The following is a 15,534-nucleotide window of genomic DNA, read 5'->3' on the forward strand; positions in this document are numbered from 1 at the left end:
CACTAGATAAATTACATGAGAAGAAGCATCACAAGTCGACACGCAGGCCGTTATACAATAACATGACAGCCTTGGGCTGCAATTAACCATGACACGCAGGCCATGAAAAATTACACACATGCATCACATATCACAAGGCCATACCAGTCACAACATTCTCTGCAAAAATGAGTTAAGCGTAGAATCGAATTCTAATGTCGTGATGGGATCATGTTATTACAACAATCTATGCGTGTACGCGACGGCGGTCCCCCTTTGGCATCGAAGCACCAAAAAGAGGAAACTAGGACACAACTAAAAATCTGGAGCGGTAGGAGACTAAGGATCTGTGGTAGAAGAGGGGGCTACGACGAACTGATACCACTGAAGGGTTGCGGGTAGGCTACGCTAGCACAAAATAAATTTTCTCTACCGCATTCAACCAGGAAGCCATGCGAGTAAGGGATCATGAATCGTTACCACTTGACGAGCAGTGCAGCGGAAGAAGAGTTGGAGCAGACCAATCCAACGTCGTGCGCGTCAAGTAGTCGATCGTCAACCTCGTCCCGAGCACGTCCCGAGCACCTTCCGAGTACTCGCGGGTACGTCCCGAGTACTCCCGAGCAGATCAGCACCACAATAGTAGCAGCGCCTCCACGGTATCCACACGTACAACGATGGAATCGCCGTGCGCCGGTGTGCTAGCACCGCGCGCCCGGCTAGGGTTTCGAAGGGAGTTCGGGAATAGGAGGCGGCTAGGGTTTCTAAAGAACACACTGCGCCTTGGCCCCTGCCTATTCTTATATAGAGCACGCTAATGGGCCTTTAATCAACATTAAAGCCCATTATGACTCTAAACCCTAATGGTCCTTTAATCAACATTAAAGCCCATTAGCAGATCCAATCCGCAAACTCGATCGCCTCTAGGGCATATTACCAACACCATCATCATAACTGGATGGACTATGCCCCGCAGTTGATGTCGCCTCATCAATCTGATGCTGCACTGACTGAAGAGTGGCATCTGGTGCGTCAGGTGCAGGCTCAGTAGCTGGTGGATGCACAACGGGCTGCTGCTGCTCAGGGACTGTCGGCTGCGGAGTATCCTCGAAGCGTAGAGGACCAGTGGGCAAAGGTGAAGTCAGGGATGGTAACACTGGCCTCTGAGATGTGCTAACAGGCTCTGGGAGAACTCCGGATGCCAAAAGAGCAGACAGTGGAAAGCTGGACTCCGGAGTGCTGAGCAAACTGGTGGTGCCGGCAGGGAGAGGGCTAGGAACTGATACTGGAAGCTGCTGACCAGGCTGCTGGAGGAGGTATGAGAAGAGCCGAGTGTTTGTCTCTCTGTCGGCTGACAGAGCCTGCTACTGCTGCGGAAGTGTTGCAAGCATGGCCTGCTGCTGCTGCTGGAGAGATTGAATAATCAAAGTCTGTTGCTCCTGCTGGCGAATGATATCAGCCTGATACTTCAGCTACCTCTCCTCCTGAGCTTCCTGCTACTGAATGATCATCTGCTGCTGTTGTACCAACATCTGCTGCTGCTGCTGCATCTGCTGCAGAAACTGTGAGAACTCTGAAGAGGATGCAGCAGGAGGTGGCACTGGGGGGGGGGGTCGACTCAGGTGCTGAAGGAACTGAGGTTGAATGCTGCATACCCTGAGCAGACCCACCTGCCTTGTGATCATGTCATCGAGGAAGAGGCGGCAAAAACTCGTGATCCGAAGAGTCGGAGTCACTGTCAGACGCTATGTCCAAGTAAGCTTGTGGTAGATCAGCCTCGGCCTCTGCAAGAGCCTCATCCTCAGCAGCTGCTCTCTCTCTCTGTCCTCAGGAGGGATATGCTCCTGTGCGTGAGCCATTGCTCTCTAACCACATCGTCTATTTGTAGGAGGAGCTGGAGCATACACCTTGAAGGACCTAGACGACTCATATGTCTCTAAGAACTCCGGTGGTCTGGTGGTCTGAGCAAGCAAGAAAGAGATAATATGCGCATATGGCTGCTGCCTGACCATCGTCATCCCATCAGTGATCACATCCTCAATCTCACACAGAATGAAATCCACAATATCGAATGGCTGGTGAGTGAAGATAGAGAGGATAAGCCACTGCTGAAGGCTAGTGATTGACTCGGCGTTCCCAATCCTCGGTAGTAGACTGTGCCTCAGCGCGTTATGAATGACGCGCACCTCAGGGATCAGCATGTCTGGCAGTCTCCGAGATCCTAGAGGGAATGACAGCCTGAACAACGGACGGATCTGATCATCGGTCGGGAAAATCCCTCCAGTCAGACCACGGCGAGGAGCACTGGCACCTAGATAGACGATCTCATGCAGGCTCCTGTCAGACTCCTGCAGTCTCAAGGCCTCTAGAATGGCTGCCCAGTATAGCCTCTAAAAGTCTCCCTGGAACATAAACTGTACAAATGACCGATCCTCTGCAATCCAGGCTGTGGCATAGAATACTCTCACCCAATCCTCCATGTAGTGATCCACATCTGTCAGCAGGTCAGTGAGTCCTAGGATAGAATCAAAGTGACGCCTCACATCTGCTCCCCCTGCAGCTATCCTCATATATCTCCAGTTAAGTGTCTTGTGGATACTCAAGCTAACCTTCAGCTTCTGATATGAGACATAGAAGCTCTCCTGCAAGAGGGTATGGAATCTCGGATATGTTCCCTCTTCTCTCTCCTTAGGGAACCACTCATCAATGGGCACGAATCTCAGCTTCTTAACTTTTGGTGACTTGTAAGAAGTCAAGTCACGCAACCGCCTCTCGGCCTGTGGCTGTGGCTCTGCTGACTGCTGCTGCTGCTCCTCCTCCTCAGGCTCTGGCTCCTGACGAGCCCTCTTACGGCTGTCTGACTGACCGGAAGGTGTCGAGCTCGCTCCTCTGGCAGAGCGAGAGCGAGTCGACCGCCGAACAGGGGTGGTAGAATCTCTGATCTGGATCCCCTGACCCTGCTGCTGCTTGTTATAGGCATCTACGGCCGCAGTAGCTCTCTCCCACTCCTTCTCAGATGGAGTTCTCTTGGCCTTCTTAACCATCTTGCCCTTGCCTTTGTCAGTGCGCTTATGACCCATCTGAAGAGATAAAAGATAATACCGAGATGAGAGATCGCATAGAGTGTATGAGATTTTGGCAATGAGAGAATCTGAAACAGACCCTAAGCATGTAAAGGATGAAAAAGATGATTATGCTAGAATTGGATTGCGATATAAGATGATGGATCAATTTGCAGAGTATTTGAGATCAATTTGATCAAAATTAAGAAGCTAAGAGAACATTGGATTGTTTTTGATGAATTGATTAACTGAAACTTAAAAATGATGAACATATATTCAGGTTTTGATAATTGAAAGTTAATTGACATAATTTTTTAAGATTTTGACTCGGATTTGCATGAATTTGAATAGATTTTGTTTAAATATGCATAATTTTGATCATTGAAGCATGAATCGATGAATGAGTTGAAAATAAAGCTAATGAGGCAAGTGTTACTAAATATTTTGAATTTTGAACGAAATTTGCTTGAATTTTTTACCAAATTGTCTTGAACGTGCATGAAAATACATGAATTTGATCAATTGAAGCGCAAATCGATGTATGTATATGTAGTTGCTGTTGATGAGTTGAAGATTAAGGGAGTGATGCAAATTTTGCTAAAGATTTGATGGAATTTGAATGAAATTTGATCGAATTCGACTAAATTTGCTTGAATTTGTATGAATTTAACCAAATTCTTCATGGATCGATGAATATGTATGTCACATTGATGAAAGATTAGCTACAGCAACACTATTTGAAGAAATTTGGATGAAATTTGAGGAATTTTGCATGAAATTCATTTAATTTGGCTAGGGTTTGAGTGATTGAGGATTTGAACTGGATTTGAAGCTCACCACGCTTTAGGATTTGAAGAAGATGGCGGTGAGGTGGTGGTCTCAATGAGGAAATCTCCGGCGGCGTTGGAGTTCGGCGGCGCGGAGGAAAACCGGCGGTGGCGGCGACGCTTCAGGAGAAAAGGTCACCGGCGCAGAGGAAGAAGAGAGCTGCTGATGTGGAGGAGGGTGGTCGCCGGCGCGGAGACGTCATCGAGTAGCTGCGGTGGTCGGCGACAGAGAAGACTCGGCGGATTCGGCGGCGGCGACAGGATGAAGAAAGAAAGAGAGGCGCTCGGTAGAGGATTTATATGACAGGTGGGGTCCTTTCAAATTTTTGAACGCCGGAAGATCCGTTGATATAGGTTTTTAACACCGGAAAGACACTGGATCAAAAATCCAGAGACATATTCGCCCTAGATTGAGAGCGCCGGATAGTCCGGTGACTCGGCTACCGAACATCGGATATACGCCGGAACAAATTTTCCAGAGAGCTTTTAAACTGCTGAAGAAACATCTTCTGTACGCCGGATGGTCCTCTGAGTCATGTATTGAACACCGGATAAACACCGGAACAAATTTTCCAGAGAGCACTTTTAATCTGTTCAAAACAGTATCTTCTGCACGCCGGATGTTCCTCTGAGACGTGTGCTGAACAACAGACCTTCCGGTGCAAGTCCTTTTTGATTTCATTCTCATTGAACTGACCGGATAATCCGGTGATGACTCTGAGCAGACGTCGGATCATTTTGTGATAGAATGTTGCGCTGAACTAAAATCTCTTACCGAGTCCAAATTTTTAAACAAATCACTCAACAAAACACATATTTGGACCGGTTTGAGTGAAATCTTTACCCTCTCAAACACTCCTTTGCAAATATTCGCCAAAAGGCTTTACTATATATATAATTTTTGAAGTAGGCAAATAAGATCCAAAGAGCAAGAGATGGAACTCAAATGGAAATGTTTGAGCCATATTTCCTACGAACTTAAAGATTAAGACTTTAAATTCGATAGGATATGACTCAATTGGCATTAAGCACTTATATCAATTTAAGCACACTTATAGAGTTGTATGCTCACATCAAGAGTGAACAACCATCTCAAAGAGTGATATTCTCCTTTGTGATCTCTCTACCGCCAATGCAAGGGTCATTCATGAAAGTAAACATGAGTGCATACTATACGACATGCGAATGTGAAGCATAGAATTAATCTATCTTGTCATATTACTTCCCTTCTCAAGCTTCTTCATAGTGAACCCAACAACATGCCTTGAGAAGAACTAGTGACCCACCATCTCAAGCAAAACCCATGTTCACTATTATCTTGAGAAGGTTAGACAAGGTCCTATTATGAATGCATCTATATGACAAGGTATCACATAACATTAGAAGCATCGATCACATTTAGTTCATTTCGCAATCTACTAAAAGTGGCTTCATCTAGAGGTTTAGTGAAGATATCCGCCAATTGATCTTCCGATCAAACACTACTAAGGGAGATATCATTGTTAGCCACATGGTCTCTTAAAAAGTGATGACGGATATCAATGTGCTTTGTGCGGGAGTGTTGAACGGGATTGTTAGCAATTTTTATGGCACTCTCATTATCACAAAGGAGTGGAACTTTCTCTAGATGAACACCAAAATCTAACAAGGTTTGCTTCATATAGAGGATTTGAGCACAACATGCTCCGGCTGCAATGTATTCTGCTTCCGCTGTGGACAAAGCTACCGAGTTTTGCTTTTTAGAGCTCCAAGAGACTAGGGATCGCCCTAGCAAGTGACACCCACCCGAAGTACTCTTGCGATCCACACGGCATCCGGCAAAGTCCGAATCTGAGTATCCAAGAAGTACGAAACTAACGCCTTTTGGGTACCACAAGCATATGCTAGGTGTATGCTTTAGGTATATAAGGATTCTTTTTACCACACCAAGATGAGATTCCTTAGGATTAGCTTGAAAATGAGTGCACATGCATACACTAAACATGATATCAGGCCTAGATGCGGTAAGGTAAAGGAGTGACCCAATCATAGAGCGATAGAGTTTTTGGTCAATAGGTTTACCCGTTTCATCCAAGTCGAGATGTCCATTTGTAGGCATGGGGGTCTTGATTGGCTTGCACTCTTCCATCTTAAACTTCTTGAGGATATCCCTTGTGTACTTCTCTTGATGGATGAATGTCCCTTCCTTCAATTGCTTGATTTGAAATCCAAGAAAGTAATTTAGCTCGCCAATCATCGACATCTCGAACTCCCTAGATATCATGTCACCAAATTCCTTGCAAAACTTTTTGTTAGTTGAACCAAATATTATATCATCAACATAAATTTGACACAAGAAGAGCTCATTGTCGATGATTTTTGTGAACAATGTGGTGTCCACCCTTCCGATCTTGAATCCTTGGTTGATGAGGAAGTCACGTAGGCGTTCATACCAAGCTCGTGGGGCTTGCTTGAGTCCATAAAGCGCCTTGACCAACCTATAAACATGATTAGGATATCTAGGATCCTCGAAACCGGGGGGTTGTTCAACATATACGAGTTCATTAATAAGGCCATTTAACAATGCACTTTTCACATCCATTTGATAGAGTTTTATGTTATGATGTGAAGCAAATGCAAGAAGGATACGGATGGCTTCAAGCCTTGCCACGGGAGCAAATGTTTCGCCAAAATCCAAACCTTCAACTTGTGCAAAACTTTGTGCGACAAGTCTTGCCTTGTTGCGTACCACCACACCATGTTCATCTTGCTTGTTACGGAAGACCCACTTGGTTCCAATCACATTCTTGTCTTGAGGCCTCTCTTCGAGTATCCATACCTCATTGCGGGTGAAGTTGTTAAGTTCTTCTTGCATTGCCAACACCCAATCCGGATCCTTGAGAGCCTCATCTACATATGTGGGTTCTGAACAAGAGACAAATGAGTAATGTTCACAAAATGAAGCACACTGACGAGAGCGAGTTTGTACTCCCCTAGATGGACTCCCAATGATCAAGTCAATCGGGTGATCCTTGTGGTTGTTGAGGTTGTTGAGGTTGTATTTTGTGGTGGTCCAACATCTTGAGCTTGAGCTTGAGCTTCCTCTTGAGAGATATGGACATCATGTGATGGAAGTGGTTGATCATCTTTGTCTTCATCTTTATCAACTTGGGGTGCCATTGAGGTGTGCGGTATTGAAGTAGAGGGTACATCTTCATCATCCTCCTTAGGCTTGATATCCCCAATTGCCATATTCTTCATTGCATCTCTCAAGGGTTCATCACCTACATCATCACAAGAAATATCTTCTCCTTGGGAGCCATTAGATTCATCAAACTCCACATCACAAGTTTCTTCAACAAATCCGGTGGCATTGTTGAATTCTCGATATGCTTTGGAGTTTGATGCATAGCCAACAAGAAAACCAATATCACAACGTTTTTCAAACTTGCCTAGGCATTCCTTTTTCTTGTAGATAAAACACTTACACCCGAACACCCGGAAGTAGGAGACATTGGGTTTTCTCCTAATGAAAAGCTCGTATGGCGTCTTTTTCAATAGTCGGTGGAGGTAGACTCGGTTAGATGCATGGCACGCCGTATTGATTGCTTTCGCCCAAAACTTCTCAGGGGTACCATGCTCATCTAACATTGCTCTTGCAAGTGTGATTAAGGTCTTGTTCTTCCTCTCCACTACGCTATTTTGCTGAGGTGTGTAGGTTGATGAAAACTCATGTTTGATGCCTCTTTCTTCACAAAAATCTTCAATTTGAGTGTTCTTGAACTCTGTCCAATTGTCACTCCGGATCTTCACAAGTGTGGACTCAAACTCATTTTGAGCCCTCTTTGCGAACTTCTTGAAGATTTTAACGGTCTTGCCCTTGTCATCTAAAAAGAAAGTCTAAGTATATCTTGTATAATCATCAACAATGACAAGACAATACAAATTACCACCAAGACTTTTGTAGGTAGTTGGTCCGAAGAGGTCCATGTGTAGAAGTTCCAAGGGTCTTGACGTAGACATCATGGACTTGTATGGATGAGGAGTTGCAACTTGTTTTCCGGCTTAACACGCACTACACAACTTGTCCTTCTCAAAAACCACATCCTTCACACCAACCACCTTCCCATTCTTGAATACCTTCTTGAGTTGGCTCATCCCAATGTGTGCAAGCCAACAATGCCAAAGCCAACCCATAGATGTCTTGGTGAAGAGGCATGTAGTCAAGCTAGCTTCATTAGAGGAAAAATCCACAAGATAGATATACCCATGTCTAAAACCTTTGAATATTAGGTCATTATGCTTCTTACTAGTTATGATAACATCAACACCACTAAAAAAGCATGTGAAACCCAAATCACATAGTTGAGCTACGGAGAGTAGATTGAAGCTAAGTGATTCTACTAAAAGAACATTGAAAATAGAGAGATCTTTTGAGATAGCCACCTTACCCAAACCTACCACATTTGCCTTAGAGTTATCTCCAAAAGTAACTTTATCATGACTACCCACTTCATCTTCTAGAGAGGTGAACATCGTTACATTGCCGGTCATATGTTGTGTACATCCGCTATCAAGCACCCAATGTTTTCCACCGGCTTTGTAGTTCACCTACACACATGTGATCAAGCTTTTTGTTTAGGTACCCAACCAAGTTTGGTACCCTTCATGTGAGACACAAGAGATTTAGGCACCCAAAGTTGCCTAGGAAGTTTGCCCTTAGCTTGAGTTTCAATGAATTTTGCCATGATTTTATCATTTTTAAGCTTATGCAATAGAAAATGATGATAATTAAATGTGGACTTGTATTTAGAAGGCAAAATAGGGAGAGGTTTAGTAGGAATTGGACACTCCCTTGTGTGGTGTCCGGTGACTTGACAATGTTGGCAATATGAACCAACTTCCTTGATGAAACAATTCTTGATCTCCGGTGTCTTTATGACCCTTTTTACTGGGTTGGGGAAGCATCCAAGTCCTTTCTTGTTGTAGTACAAAGCATTCTTCATGAGGATTTTCTTGTGCTTGTACTCCCCCTTGGTCAACCGGGCCACACAAGATTTGAGACTTGCAATCTCACTTTCAAGCTCTTGCTCCCTTGCATGGTTAGTCTTAGATGATGATGTAATATCACATGATATATCAAGAAGATCATCACAAGAGGTAGATGCATTGACCTTAACTACATCATTATCAACCAATTCATCCAAGCTACGATCAATGGCATCATAGGCATACTCAAGTTCTTGGTGTTTGTATATTAGGCCATCATGCTCAAGTTTTAGCTTATAGTTACTTGCTTTGAGAGACTTGTTAGATTCAACTACTTCATCATGTTTTTCAAGCAAATTATTGTGTTTAGTGAGCAACTCATCATGTTTAGAACTAAGCATGGAATTAGCATTTCAAGCAACTTGATTTTAGCCTTTTACCTTTTGATAATGGTAGCATAGTCATTCATTAGCTTAGATAGATCATTAGGAGAAAGACTATTATCATCACTACTATCATCTTCCTCACTACTCACCTTGTTGTTACCTTTTACCATGAGGCACATAGGTGGTGGAGGTAGAGGTGGATCATCATTGACGATTGCGAGACCCGCGAAGTTGTTGTCATCATTATCACTTGAGTCATCACTTGAGCTCTCACCGGAGACCCATTCACCAACAATGTAGGCCTTACGTCCTCCACCTGTCTTGTTAAAGAGTTTCTTCTTCTTCTTGTCTTGATCCTTCTTCTTGTACTTGTCCTCATCCTCACTTGCATCAAGTTTCTTGGACTTGTTCTTGTTTCTCTTGTCAGGATGAGGCCAATCATATGATATGTGACCAAGATTACCACAATTGTAGCACTTCTTCTTGTCTTCACCACCGAACTTGTCAAATTTCTTCGGACGAAATTTGTTTATCTTGGGATCATAGTTGTAGCCCTTCTTTTGAAACTTAGAGATCATCCTTGTGGTTCTTCTCATGAGAAGAGCAAGCTCGGTGTCGGAGTCATCATCATCATCTTCATCATTATCGTCATCTTCATCACTTTCACTTGATGATGATGGAAGCTTGATCTTTTTCTTCTTGTTGTCGACCATCTTTGCTTTGAGAGCAAGGTTTTTCTTGGATGAAGACTCATGATCTCCAAACAAGAACATTTCATGAGCACATATCTTTCCCACGGCATCGGTGATGGTCATGTCATTGATGTCCCTTTCATGAAGAAGAGAGATAACAATATTGTATTGTGGCTTGGGAAGTACCATCAAGATCCTATGAATAATGTCTCCATCGGACAATTGAGTGAGTTCAAGAGAATTGATTTTTTCCACAAGCATGTTCATACGAGAATACATGTCATTGCATAATTCATTTGGAAACATCTTGAATTGATTTAGAGCATTCATAAGCACATGATATATTTCTTCACGAATTCTCCTAGATCCCTCATGAATTTCACAAAGAGCGACCCAAATGTCATGAGCGAATTCCTTACTTCTAACTCTAGAGAAAACTTCTTCACTAATTCCCTCAAATATAGCATTCTTAGCCTTAGCATTCCACCTAACTTCTTGTTCGGTAAAAGGTTGATCAAACCCAACAGAGGTTGCTTGCCAACACTCGGGGGAAATAGCCTCAAGATAGCTCGCTATGCGAACTTTCCAATAGGCAAAGTTCTTTCCCTCGAACCTTGGCACGCTACTTCCGCTCCCCGGAGCCATTTCTCTAGGATTTTAAGCCTATCAAGAGAACGTGGCTCTGATACCAATTGAAAGGATAGAATGGCCCAAGAGGGGGGGTGAATTGGGTGCTAATTAAAACTTCTACCGCTTAAACAAATAAAACCTTAGCCTAGATAAGAGAGAATGCGATTACGTGATTTAAACTAGGACAAGGTAACTAAATAAGCAAAATAACCAAGAGAGAGAATTTTAAAGAAGGACTCGCAATAGCAAAGATACTCAAAGTAAAATGCGGGAAAGTAAATAGTTGGAGAAGAGAACACCTATTTTTTCCCGAGGTTTCGAGAAGTTGGCACTTCCCCCTAGTCCTCGTTGGAGCATCCACCAAGGATGTAGCTCCCCCTTGAGTCACCAAGACTCAAGTGCTCCCTCTTGATTGCCCTTTCTCCATCTCCGGATTGGCGGGCATCAAACCAAGTACATCATCTCTTCCCGGGGCTCCCACAAGTCCTCCAAGAGCTCACCGAGAAAACCTCCGATCACCAAGACCGTCTAGGTGTTGCCAACCACCAAGAGTAACAAGCCTCAAGCTTCACTTGACAAAGACCAAGCCTAGACAACAGCTAGATGCACACTTGTTACTCTTCAAGCACTCAAGAAAGTCCTTAATCCTCAACTAAGAACTTAGAATTGACACAAGTGCTATATCTCTTGCTTCTAAATGACACACCAAGTGTATGAGCTGCTACAGGGTCGCAAGAGATGAAGAGAGGTCCAAATGAGTGGGTATTTATAGGCTAAGGATCGAAAATTAGCCGTTGCCTAACAATCTAGAACTTTTTCTTAACGCCGGAAGGTCCGGTGTGAATAACACGCTTCACAACGGAATATCCGGTGCTAATACTTCTGACAAAATAGCCGTTAACTGTTCCATTAGCCGTTAAACCTCCGGTGATTAATCCTGTCTTACAACGGATCATCCGGTGCATTGAAATGGGCCAGATGATAGTTTACAACCTCTCTGTATAAATTCATCCGGTGATCATATTTTGCTACGCCGGACTATCCGGTGTGTAGAATTAGTTCTCGACTTCATCGCTCTCTATTTATCCGGTGATTTCACCTATCAAACGCCGGACTATCCGGCGTGCTCTTCAACAATTTTTCAAGTCAGAACTCTTAGGAATTTACTCCGACGAACTCACTCTGATACAGAGGATCATCCGGTGAACTGAAATTTCGTTGATTTTATCTATTTCAAAACAATTTTGAGTTCTACCTTCGAGATTCGGAACCAATGATTTTTTGAGGTTAGCCTAGTAATGGAAAGTCACAAGTGTGCATCGACTATGTTTAGACTCTCCTAAGTCAAGCTACAACTCTTAACCCCTCTTTATAGTACGGTCAAAAGACTAAGTAGAAAAAGAACCTATATTACTCTAAGTGTCCTTCATCTCCTTGTGACACTTAGATCTAGTAGATCCTTATCCTTCACGTTCCGGTCCTTTGATCATCATATAAGTCTTTTAATGAGCAAGAGTGTAAAGGCATCATTGACAATTAAGTTTTTCTTTATCCTTTATGCTGCTTAAAGACTGAAATGTTAGTCACAATGATATGGTTGTCATTAATCACCGAAACTCTTACCTTTTTCTTAGGGGCCTAGATGCTACAGCATCCATTACTTACATATCATAAGACAAGCAAACACATTTTTTCCAACTCAAACTCTAGTTAGGTCAAAATTAAAAATCTTAGTTAAAATCACATTCCCAAGAAGGATAGTGAACACGGGACAAACGAACTTCATCCTAGGTATCCGAAAGTTTTGGTCCAAACCTGGAAGTTTTGGTACTCGAAAGTTCCAGGTTCAATCCGGACAAGGGCTCTCGGTTTTGGTTTTCCCATGAAACTGGAAGTTCCAGGTCTAGGCCGGAAGTTCTGGGTTAATGCAACCGAAACTGAACACAGAAGCTCTAGTGATACAAACACTCTGAATGCTTGATAATCACCTGGAAGTTCCAGGTTCAGACCGGAAGTTCAAGGTTCAATAGAATCAGCACATCAAAGATTAAGCAAAACTAAAATCATCAAATTAAATCAATACCAATATCAATCACTCATCACAAACAAACCCATACACATTTCAACTTGGTTTCTCAATCTCCCTCCTTGATGAGTGCATTGACAAATCTCAAAGCACAAAGATATTGATTTATAGAAATTCAACAAAATAAGCTCATCCAAGTGACAAGAACTCGAGAAAGAGCAAAAGTATGCCACTTGGCATAAGGAAGATTGCAAAAGCCCTAAGAGAGGCAGAAACAAGTCAAAGTCCTCAAAAACCCAATAAAAGCACAAATACTCCCCCTTGATGAATGCACATTTTTCATATATTTTCTCCTCCTTTCATCATGCTAGATTCTTCTTTGTAGCTTAGTGCATATTTTTCTCCCTCTCTGGCCATGCAAACATTAAGGATAAAACACCATGCAAGGCATGAACATGCAATCAAGTATACCACAAAACATTTGCAAATGCTAGAAACATCAAAGGGCTATGTATAGTAGAATGTAGAGCTCACAAGTGCAAAAAGGCTTAAAAAGATATAGTGTTACAAGAATGTAAAGCTATACAATCTAAACTGAAGAATTATTGACGTATTTAAGCTCACATAGCCGAATCATGTTAAAAGTGACCACCACATAAGCATCCACTCATACCGAGGCAATACAAGAATTAAGAACTTGCTAACTTCAATCTCAAACTAGGCAAACAAGCATTCATGATAATAGGCTTTGCAAACACTCACATATGAAACCAAGACTTAGTAAGATCAAGTGCTTTAAAGAAAATTGATCATTTAAGCACATTTCTTTGTATTTCATTTGAACCTCAAGTAGACTTTTAGCAACCACGAGTTCACTTCTTTGGCAAACCACATGAAGCATCATGCCACCATATTGAATCACATTTTAGCACTAGAAACTTGATCGCTCAAAATTCAATTTGCACAATTTACCAAGTTTTTCACAAGATCAAGTCAAGTAGTGTCTTTACAACACAAGTAACACATGTTCCCCCAAGGTCTATCATGAGCTAAACATTTGACAAAGATAGAAAATATAGTGCAATATTCTCTAATCCACTATCTTGAACCAAGAGACTTAGAGCAAGATATTCATCAAACTAACCTTAATTGGCTAAGCCAAAGCAATTATGAACATGGTGATCAAGAATGTAGCATTTCATAGTCTACATGATTCATAAAATTGCCAAATGTTATCTTTAGGAAAGCTAGCTTGCTTGAATTGTTTTGTGTCAAAGCATCAAGAGGAGACTAAAATTAAAAGCTTGCTCCGCACAATTACTTAAATTAGTCCAAATACAAGTCTAGCAACAGAAAATGCCAAAGACATACAGGTCAAATCTTAACTACTATGATTATCTTATAAGATGAAATGTAATGAAAATGCAACAAAAGTAAGATAGAGTATGTACAGTTGCAACTCTCTCTCACACAATGCCAAAGGGATGGTAAACTCCAAGCTCTCCCCTCAGCTAGTCAAATCTTGTTGCATCTAGGGACTTAGTAAAGATATCGACAAGCTAGTGTTGGGTATCTATGTATCTCAAGTCAATATCTCTATTCTCATTGCGGTTTCGCAAAAAGTGGAATCTCACATCTATGTGTTTGGTTCTGGAGTGTCAAACTGGGTTATTGGCTAAGCTGATGACACTGGTGTTATCACACAAAAACATCACACTTTAAAAGTTTAACACAAAATCCCTCAAGGTAGCAACCATCCATAAAATTTGATAACAACAGCTAGCGGTAATAACATATTCAGCTTCAGCAGTTGTTTGCGCAACACTAGACTATTTACGAGAAGATCAACACATAAGAGAAGTACCCAAGAAATGAGAAGTACCAGAGGTACTTTTCCTATCAATTCTACAACCAACAAAAACCGCATCCAAAAAACTACGAAGAGAGAGAAGAAGATGCAGAAAACTAAAGACCATACTCAAGGGTGTATTTGAGATAACTCAATATGCGCTTCACTGCTTGGCGGTGAGATGTCTTTGTTGACGCTTGGAAGTGGGCACACAAGCAGACAACAAAGTGGATATTGGGCCTTGTCGCCATTAGGTACAAGAGGGAGCCAATTATGCTCCTGTACTCTCACTGGTCTACCTTCTCACCATCTCCATCTAGATCAAGCACGATCGGGGTAGCCATCGGTGTTGCTAAGGCCTTTGCAACGCTTATGTTGAACTTCTTCAGCAAATCGTTGGTATACTTCGTTGAGCGGATTTGGACCTTGTTACCCTATCATTGAGGTCACCGATCATCATCTGTGGAGGGTATTGCCACTAAATGTGTTGATGGGCTTTGCACTGTGAGATGACCTCCCCCTTAACTACCACTGGTGTAGGCTCGAAAGCAGCTGAAGTGGAAGTAGAGGCTACAGGACCCTCTGCCGGTGTCGAAGAGGTAGGATAGCTCAGGAGCGAGTATGGTAGAAGGAAGTGGTGGATCATCCTCATCATCCCCGAGAGCTAGGTCACCATCTACAAAGATGTTTTCGCTCATCTCTCATTCACCTGCACACTCAAGAATAGAGCTAGCACAAGGGTTTGATTCATCAAAAGTCAAATCACAGGACTCCATGATGGTGTTAGTGTCATGATTATAAACCCAGTAAGAATCACCATGAATAGAATACTCCAAGAAAATTCCATAGGAAGAATGCGACTCGAACTTATCAAGATTACCACACTTTAAGATGAATAATCGAAGACTAAAAACTCTCAAATGTGAAACCTTCGGCTTCCTCCCAAAGCTCAACTCATAAGAAGTCACATTCAAAACTGAGCGCAAGAAAATCCAATTGGAGATATAGCAAGCTGTGCTAATAGCCTTCGCCCAAAAATTTCTAGGAGCCCTATGCTCATCGAGCATCATCCTAGTCATCTCTACCAAAGTGTGATTCTTCCTCTCAACCATGTC

Source organism: Phragmites australis, chromosome 21, assembly GCF_958298935.1.
Source record: "Phragmites australis chromosome 21, lpPhrAust1.1, whole genome shotgun sequence".
NCBI lineage: Eukaryota > Viridiplantae > Streptophyta > Magnoliopsida > Poales > Poaceae > Phragmites > Phragmites australis.